Source organism: Amia ocellicauda, chromosome 10, assembly GCF_036373705.1.
Source record: "Amia ocellicauda isolate fAmiCal2 chromosome 10, fAmiCal2.hap1, whole genome shotgun sequence".
Classification (NCBI taxonomy): domain Eukaryota; kingdom Metazoa; phylum Chordata; class Actinopteri; order Amiiformes; family Amiidae; genus Amia; species Amia ocellicauda.
The window spans coordinates 40,854,878-40,865,060 of NC_089859.1; the positions used below are offsets into that span (position 1 = coordinate 40,854,878).

The 10,183-nt window shown below is 40.6% G+C and overlaps 1 non-coding gene across 1 annotated transcript; it reads left to right on the top strand.

Annotated features, from left to right (window-relative positions):
* Positions 1 to 591: 591 nt before the first annotated feature.
* LOC136762252 (U5 spliceosomal RNA) lies at positions 592 to 706 on the top strand. The gene has a single exon (XR_010820459.1). It is a non-coding gene; the product is annotated as a U5 spliceosomal RNA (small nuclear RNA).
* The last annotated feature ends 9,477 nt before the right edge of the window (positions 707 to 10,183 follow it).

Consider the following 10,183-nt stretch of genomic DNA (forward strand, 5'->3'; position numbering starts at 1 on the left):
CATTTCTTTGTCAGTGGGCAAACGTACAAAATCAGCAGGGGATCAATTACTTTTTTCCCCCACTGTACATACATATATATGGAAAAGAAACATTACAAGTATAAATCACAATAAGATGTAATAAAGTACAGATAAACAAAGTGTAATAAAATGTGATCTGTTTGAAAATGCAGGGACGTCACTGGAAAAGATGATGTCTGGATGGCAGCATATGTTGCTCCAAAATGTGTACATCTCTTCTGCAAAAATGGTGCCCTCACAGATGTGCGAGTTACATGACAGACAGACAGACACACTCACACACACTGTCACACCCACACACACACTTTCACAGAGAGACATATACACACACACACACACACACACTTTCACACAGAGACAGGCACACACACGTACAGACACACACACTAACTTTCACACAGAGACAGACACACACACACACACACACACACACACATACATACATACATATGGAAAAGAAACAATACTTTTATAAATCACAATAAGATGTAATAAAGTACAGAAAAACTAAATTTAAGAAAATGTGATCTTTAATACACACAAATATGTATGGCTGGTCGGATGCGTCTTGGACTCGGGTTCCTCTTCATTACGTATAATGCTTTTGCCTTTTGCTAAAGCTTTCCGTGGAGGGGATCGTGGGTGAGTTTGTACCATTCTTGGGGGGCTCTGCCTTGTTGGGGCGGAGCTGTGATCCAGGTGAACAGCAGATCGGGCATAGGTGGGCATGTGGGCAGAGGAGTAGGAAGGCCGGTCAAGCAAATAAGCTTGCTAAGGTACGCAGCAGCAGCAAGCAGCCCCCCCATCCAGCCAGCCAGCCAGTCTGGCTGGCAGTGACTGAGTGGTTGACAGACGGCAAGCAACGGAATGTACGTGCTCTGTGATGTCATAGCAGTCAGCTGAGAGAGGCTCGTGATGTCATCGCTGAGCTGGCTGGCTGGCTGGCTCTGTGTGTGTGTGTGTCTGTGTCTGTCTGTTTTTCTGTTTGTCAGTCTGTCTGTCTGTCTCTCTCTCTCTCTCTCTCTCTCTCTCTATCCCTCTCAATTCAATTCATTTGTATTGTCAAAGCAATTGGACATACATACATACATACATACATATATGTAGCGTAAGGTACACTTATACATTTCAATTAAAGAAGTGAATTCATAGTATCACCTTATCACGAATCCTGGAGTCTTGTAGAACTCAATTTCTGTAATAATTGGACGCAGACACCAATTCCAAAGATATAAATTGTCAAATTTATTTAAAAACAAAGACTAAATGTAGCACTACACTAATTATACAAAAGGGAAAAACTAATTAAAATTCAACTCTAGATCAACAAATCAAAGACAAATCACTTCCGTGACCAAATCAAAGACCATGGGATCCCATAGGATAACACACAAATCGTTAAACAAAAAAGGTTATAAACACATTGACTACAATACCGGTTAGTAATTCTAGGAATCACTAAGAAACAGTTGAAAGTGCTAAATTGCAGTTTCAGAAGATGAAAAAAAACTGTAACAGATGGGATATGTAGTACTTTATGCTCGAGTGGTCTATGCGATTACACCCTGTTGGTGTTATTAAGAACGCCAAGTACCAGAATGCAGAGCGGGACTGTTTTTTGTGCCGTGACTTGTCTGGGGAAAAAGGCGCAGAAAAAACGGACGAGAAGGTGAAGGTAGTATGGCGGTGATGCACGCGTTGGTGAAGTGGGAAAGCGGGGTCGACAAAGACTCTTACAGCGTGATTCCCACTGCTTGCTTTCGCAATTTTGATTTATTCAGCATTGCTGATGATGACGAAGAGACGACTCGAAACTTCAGAGCAGAGTGGAGAGACACGAACAAACCTCCAAAAGGTGGATGGCCTGTCCATGAAGCGCAGATCATTATGACTGGTAACAATGTTTATTTAAAAAAAAAACATTAAAGTCTTTACATGCTATTTGATATATACAATCACAGTATATTTGAAATGAATGTTTAAGTTATTAATGTGTTGTACTTCTAACATACTCTTATAACATGGTAGGTGGTGGTGAGGGCGCTAAAAACTCGTCATACTTGACTGGCATTTGTAAGAACGATTTATTGTGTGTTGTGCTTTACAATAAAATCCCCCAAATCACAAAATAAATTAAACCAGATATAATTTAACTTCAGTTTTGATTCAGTGTTGGCTGTTCATCTTAATTTGTATGGTCAAAGCACAGTATTTTTATGACAAATAAATATAATCCCCAAATATCTGTGGACATAATGCAGGGTTTTATTTATTTTATTTTTATTTTAGGAAAAGAAGGCGAACTAAGAAGAAAACTTAATGACCTAACAAAAATGCCCTGTCCTAAAATGAAGAGAGTACCTAAACCAAACAAAAAACTTCAAATTTCAGATGATAGTGACCTTGATGAACCACAGTTACCGGTGAGATAATTACTGCAAATATTAAATAAATGTATTGCAGGATTGTTTTTTTTTAATCATATTCATATATATATATATATTTTCATTTTAAACTCTTTTCCTCTCTGAATACAGCACAAAATAAGAAAGAAAACCGATGGAGCTTCAAGAATTAGATCCCGTCATATTCTACAGACATTTAAAGAGTCCAGTGAAGTTGAGCTACAGCAAAAAGTTAAGCAGCTCGAAAAGGAAAACACTTAAAAAGACTTAAAAATGAAAACCAATGTCTTCGAAACCGTATGGTTGATGGTAAGTTTTTTTATTTATAGCAAATAATTCCTTACCTTGATAAATGTTATTCTTCAGTAATTTAGATTCCAGAGTAATGTATTATAGTTGATCATACTGAAGTAATCTAGAACCACAATACAGACTCTTAATGTGCACTGTCTAATAGTTTAATAATACTGATTATTAAATAAAGTTTTTCAACATAACTTCATAATCCTACATTAATGACTATATGCATTACATTAGACCTGGTAATTCTTGTATTTTATCTCTTCTATTTTTTTCGTAGCTAATGTTAATGACCCACAAAAAGGTCAGTTTGCCAATAACATAGAGCAAGTCTCTCAAGTATAATTGCAGGCATTGATGGTTTTGTTTTCACTTTGTATTAAATATATTACTAGAAATGATTATCATTTAATACTAAGGTTTTTTTCTCCAGAGATTCCAGACCTTTTGGACAATCTGAAAAAAATTGTAACAAAAGCCACATTTATCAGCAATGAAGACAAAAGTGTGTCACCATCAAGTGGTTCTGACAGCCCCACAGCAAATTGTTCTGAATCTGACAAAGAATCACCAAAACAGGTATAACACTCTTGGTCTACAATATTACAAAGACAAGGTAAAAATATATATATTGAAAACAAATATTGGTTGTAAACAATCTAATGATGCTACATTATCAGTTATATTCATAGTTATAGTTGATAATAAGAATGTAATTGAATTATGGGTGTCACAGATTCACTGACTTTATTATGTCTGTGAATTAATAAACTTAGAATTGAGACATACTGTGGTCTTTAATAACACATTTCTGTAACAAAATCACAGCCTTACTGATAATGTATTCCACTTAACATAATATAAGAATAGTTTGGGGATAAACTTGTTTTTTATTTACCATTGTCTTTTAGGTGGAAATATTCCCAGGCACTGGAGTTTACATTGACAAACTGTCCTGGATCCTTGCAGAGAGGTGCAGCACGAATACGTCATATGCAAGAACCCTGACGGTTGCTGTCTTTGACTTTCCAACATTATTAAAGAGCAATCTTCGTGGTGGTGGCAGCAAGAGAGATCCAACTTCGGAGAAAAAGACACCTCTGGATCGCTTAAAGGTGGAAGCCATATATGGTATGTAAATGCTGTTGTACAAAATTTCTAACTCTCCTTTTTAACTGTATAGAACACAAAGGGTTAGCATTTGAAATGTTCCTTTGGCCTTTGTTTTAGTTTCAGAGACTAGAGTTAATTTATTAATAAATAATAATACCTTACATGTAGCAGCTGGAAAGATCCCGAAGTGCTCTACAGACTCACTTCACCCACCACCCTCTGGGGTGCAGCCATTTTGTACCAGCAGATTACTACACAGCAGTAAAGGTGGAGTCATAACAAATTTGTTAGACCTGATTGAGGGAAGCCTGACTTAGAATTCAGCCACGTCACTCTTTCAACAACACCTTGTAAATCACCTTGGATTAATGCTTCAGACATATTAATACATAATAATAATGAATAGTGCCATGGGATCCTTGACAATATAAACTTTCATGTCTCATTTAAATTTGACTTTTGAGCAAATACTTCACATTTCAGTCCAGTTGTGCCACATCAATGTAATGCTTAAGCAAGGTATTAATGGAGAAAAGACTGCCTTTGCATAGCTGCTTCGCCAAGTACAGATTTTACTATGAACTAGTGTAAGACAAGTTTAAGAGCATACACCAAAACGTTTAAATACACCCACACACAAAAATGTTGATTTACTGTGGCAATATGTAACTAATGAACCCTTCTCAAAGGTATGTGGTATGTTTATTAAAAGATTTTTATATATCTATGTGCAAGTCATTAAATCTATGTGATACATGTTTTTTAGGGGCTACCTTGAAAAAATTGCCCAGTACCCCAAAGAGTGTAATTGGTGGTGCAATTAACAGCAAGATAAATGAACTACGACACAGAATGAAACCAGAGTGAAGATTTGAAGAACCAGATCTGTATTTTTTGTTTTGTTTTCAACAGGGTTGGGGTCAATTCCAATTCAATTTTTAATTCCCTTTTCAATTCAATTCCAATAAAGAATATTCTGTGAATGCAAAAAGTAATTGCAATTTTGAATTGATTTGTAGGAGGAATTGGAATTGAAAAACAGGAATTGACCCCAACCATGGTTTTCAGTGAGTGTTGTACAAATTGATAGGTCAGGGTTTCTGTAAAAACTTAATAGAGGCCAGCAGGCGTGCACGATCTGGGAAAAACTGCTCCACTACAACAGACCTCTTTCCCTTCGTTTTCTCTAAAAACCTCCTGATATCCTTCACTGCAGCTCTGACTCACCGAGGACGAGGAGGCGAGAGAGGAATCCGTGAAGCCGCCCTCACTGTCACTCCGAGCCGCGATGCTCCAGCGTGTAGCCGGACCTTTCCCCACCAAGCCGCTCGCTACCCCAGCTTCACTACTGTGCCACCACTTCTTTTACTGCCACTATTTACCAACACCGTCCGTGCTCCCTCCCAGCACCTTCTTAGTGCGTTTTTTCCACCCGGCGCCTCGGCTTGTACCGCCGAGCCTGGCCCTGCCTCCTCCTCGGCTACACCCTGTGTGTCTGTCCGCCCGTCTGCTGGCTGCTGAGGTTGTTCCTCGTCACTAACCAGCGCCCCGTGCACCGCCTCAACACCATCTCCCCCCGGCGTCTCGGTCGTCACTATCCCCCGCTGCCTCGACCCCGTCCCCCAGCTGTGCGTCATCGCCTCCGGGCAGCTCTTCCCCCGTCACGGCATCAGTGGTACCATCGGTCCGACCGGCGACTGTCTCCTCCGCCGGGGCTCGATCTCTGTCTGCCCGCTGCATCTGTGGCTGCGGGCCGGTGTCTCTATTCCTCCCCGCGTCGCCCCGCTCCTCCTCCCGCTCCCTGTCCTGCTCGGGACAGTTCCTCACGACATGCCCCTCGCTCCCACACCTGAAACACTTCATGGACTCCGAAGTAGCGAACACGACGTAGTCGGTATTGTCGATCTTAAATTTAAAAATGACATTAAGATCCTCATTGATGTTATTGAGGATCATATACAGCTGCCTTCGGAAGGACACGACGTGTTTCAGTTGCGGGGCTTTGCAGCCCAGCGGGACCCTCTTAATGCCGGACATCAGCTGCCCGAGCCGGTGCGGATGAACGGAGGGACGTTAGACAGCGTTACCTTCCGGGCAGGAGCAGCGAGCGGCAACACCGGGGTGAAAGTGTCGTCTAACACTGTGCCATTAGCCACTAGCTGATTGACCAGATCAGTGGTTTTTAAGAAGATAACAATGGCAGCAGACTTGATATTTTCACACCCTGCTACCTCCCCAACCGCTAACACACACTGCTCTAGGGGGCAGAACTGCACCGGAGCGATCTTGACTCCATGGCGTCGGGTCAGTTTTTCAAAAGACGCATTCAGGGGGTCCGACCCCCCGACCCGGGAAGAACTACCGGTACTCCCCCCTCCCCTCCCCTGTTCCCCCACAATAAGAAAAGCACTGAAAACAGAAGACAAAATAAACAAACTGAAAAAAGTAAAGCAACAAAAAAACACAGCCAAAGGACAGAGCTCTCAGCAGCACTCCCGCTCACTGCAGACCCCTCCCACACACTCCCAGCTGAGAGAGAGAGAGAGAGAGAGAGAGAGAGAGAGAGAGAGAGAGAGTGTGTTAGTGTCTGTCTGTCTCTCTCTCTCTGTAGATGCATCATAGGGAACATATGTAACAATCTCTCTTTTTGTTTACCAAAAATGAGAATGAACGTATTTCAAGTGGGTGTTGCCTTGGTTGGAAACGTTTTAAGATTATTTATGAAGTGTAAAGTGGATTTGTCTCAGTTCTCCGTAGTTTTCAATGTATGTGCCATTCAGTAGCGTTCATGTTACAGATGTGCCCTATGCAGTGGTAGGGTCAATAAAATGTCAGTAAAACTTTATTTTAGCAATTATGGAGGGGAAGAACTGCAAATAGCGGGTCCCCACTAATTATCTAACTTACCAACAACGTTTCAAATTAGGTCTTGCGAAGCTGCCAAATAATGCTGTATAATCGTATGTGTCTTCATACACCGGCTGCTATAGTCTGATAGCTTTGATTATATATATATATATTTTCTCGTGAACCACAAATGCTCTTTGCTTGATTTTTACAGAGTATGTTATAAATACCATTCTTATGAAGCCTGACAAATTGTATGCTGTAATTATGAATATTTTCAAATCATTTGTTTGTTTTTCCTAACATGTTACAAATGTTCCCTATGTGAAAGATGCATTATATCTTAATAACGTCTAAACAATTAAAGATATACAGATTATTATTTTCGGTAAAGTTATAACACATTGCTATTAACTATGTGTGTCAGTAAAAGTTTAAAAAATCCTAACAATTTTTTATTGATCCTGCAAAATAAGTGTTTAGGGAACATTTGTAACATAGTTAGGGTTAGCCACTGGGTAAGGGTTACATCTTCAGCAGTAAGTTTATTCATGTTAATTATTCTCATCAATGTTAAAGAACAATAAGTTCTATCATGTGTGTCGATAAAATGCTGATATTCCATAACGTTTGCTTGTGTATTCTGCAAAACACATATTTAGGGAACATTTATAACATTAGGGTTACGATTTGCCATAGACGCGGAATGAGCTTGATTGTGATGTTAAATGGGGTTTAAAGACGCAATCGCCTCGGTGCTGATTACTATTGCTGTGTTTCTCCACTTCTACTCCATGCTTGGGAACGCCCACATCCAGTGACGTCAAAACCGGTGGAAAAGCGGGCCGGTTCAAAAAAGATCAGCTGGATCCCAGGCCGAGCAGCAGCTCCGGCTCCAGCACCGGCACCATGTCGCTGGAAAAGCGCTAAGTGAGCTCACAGTGAGCTCAGTGTAATGTCTGCTCTGGTGAGCTCACAGTGTGACCTAGTCGTGAGTTCACGTCTTCACTGGGTAGTCCTTGACAACTTAATTGACTTAATTCTTGGGCTTAATTGGTCAAAATGACCATTGGTTGAAGGTACTCAGGGACTGATGTGTAGAGAGACTTATTAAACCTGCAGGATTGTGGTTTTCCCAGAACAGAATTAACCAGTGTAGCGTTATGTTGGGTGTATTCTGATAAGAGCATTTTAGCTCTGAGCTGAAGCACTGATCTAAAGAAGACCTCTCCCCCCCAAATTTATCAGATTTCCTTAACTCATCAGCATGTGAACTGGTTTACATCAAAGTGACAGTCTTGGGAGGATGGCACCGAGAATGGGCCAAATAGCTTGGAATCCCTGCTGTGAGATGTCTGGGGAAGGGGGCCTGTAGGAAATAAAAACTCTTTGAAATGGACGAGAGCCGAAATCCCGACACAGAGCTACGAACCCGTGCCAACCGGCATTTCCAAAAGATGGCATGGATTGACATCAGTCATAAATCAAGCCCCCCTCCAATAGGACACTGGGCGCTGAAACCGAAATCCAATCTCACAAACTAAAGAACCAATCACCTATTGATCTGACAGGCCTATAAAGGATAACGCACGGCATCTCTATCTCTCTCTCACCTAAACCAGTAACTCGCTGCCACAGCTGAACTTGTATCTCTGTTGCCAGAACCGGAACCAGAAACCAACTAAGTCTTTGCCAGCAACAGAAGGGTTAAACTGGGAGAAGGAGATTGAGCCGTAGGAAGAATTCTTTTAAAGGACTTTATTAAATAAAGAACTTTACAGACTGCACATGCCCACCTGTGCCCAGCCATCCAGCTGGACAATTGACTAAGTCGACTGAATACGAAAGTCATTTAAATAGCTATTTGAGTCTTAAGAAACTTGACCCTTGGAACGAACAGGGCCCTGCTTTCCTCAAAGACTTTGTCTTCAAGTTTGTGGTTAAAATACTTAATTTAATCCCTGTATTGTATGGAATAATAATAACAACTGTAAAACATAAGAGAAGGGCCTAATAATAAACACAATACACAATAGACTAGAACCCTTAGAATATAATAATACGAACATCTTCATGATTAGTATGATTGTACTTTGGATAATATATTAATGCAAGTTGATAACATATTTTACAGAAAATGGGTTTTAGGAATTGTGACCAAAAAACTAAAATAATTGCTTCAGGGACCACTGCTCCTTTTATCAAGACCAATGTATAGCCCACTTTTCTTTTAAATTATGTTTAAAACAAAATTGAAGAAGCAGTGGTTAGTTCTGAATCAAACATATTGACCCCCTCACTCAATCTGTAAGTCCTGCAGCAAACATTGGAATATGCATAGATATTTGCACAGACTGGTATAAATGTCCCTTATAACTAACCAAATGCCATTTTTGTTGTTTGAAAAGTGCCCAACATCTTACCAGTATGTCCTTTTAGTATGTCACAAAGGTTCCCTAAGGCACAGAAACTTAGAATACAGAGCAAACACAAGTTTCAACCATTGAAATACTTACTAATTTGATTGTCCAGATATTGATGTCCGTGAAACAATCATAAATATCAAGACTGGCCGTTTCTGGTGCACCTCCAAGCAGCACATGGATCATTGCAGGACTTCCGATATGGAGGGAATTAAGTGGTCAGGTTCTCCTTCAAATAACAATGTTTTATCAGTGATTCCTGAGGAGGGAGGAAATCAAATAAGAATACACATCAAATCACATATATATATATATATATATATATATACAGTGAGGTAAAAAAGTATTTGATCCCCTGCTGATTTAGTATGTTTGCCCACTCACAAAGAAATGATCAGTCTATAATTGTAATGGTAGGTGTATTTTAACAGTGAGAGACAGAATAACAACAAAAAAATCAAGAAAAACGCATTTCAAAAAAGTTATACATTGATTTGCATGTTAATGAGGGAAATAAGTATTTGACCCCTTCGACTTAGTACTTGGTGGCAAAACCCTTGTTGGCAATCACAGAGGTCAGACGTTTCTTGTAGTTGGCCACCAGGTTTGCACACATCTCAGGAGGGATTTTGTCCCACTCCTCTTTGCAGATCCTCTCCAAGTCATTAAGGTTTCGAGGCTGACGTTTGGCAACTCGAACCTTCAGCTCCCTCCACAGATTTTCTATGGGATTAAGGTCTGGAGACTGGCTCTCACCCAAGATTTGATGCTACATGGCCCCGTCAATCGTCCCTTTGATGTGGTGCAGTTGTCCTGTCCCCTTAGCAGAAAAACACCCCCAAAGCATAATGTTTCCACCTCCATGATTGACGGTGGGGATGGTGTTCTTGGGGTCATAGGCAGCATTCCTCCTCCTCCAAACACGGCGAGTTGAGTTGATGCCAAAGAGCTCGATTTTGATCTCATCTGACCACAACACTTTCACCCAGTTCTCCTCTGAATCATTCAGATGTTCATTGGCAAACTTCAGACGGGCCTCTACATGTGCTTTCTTGAGCAGGGGGACCTTGCAGG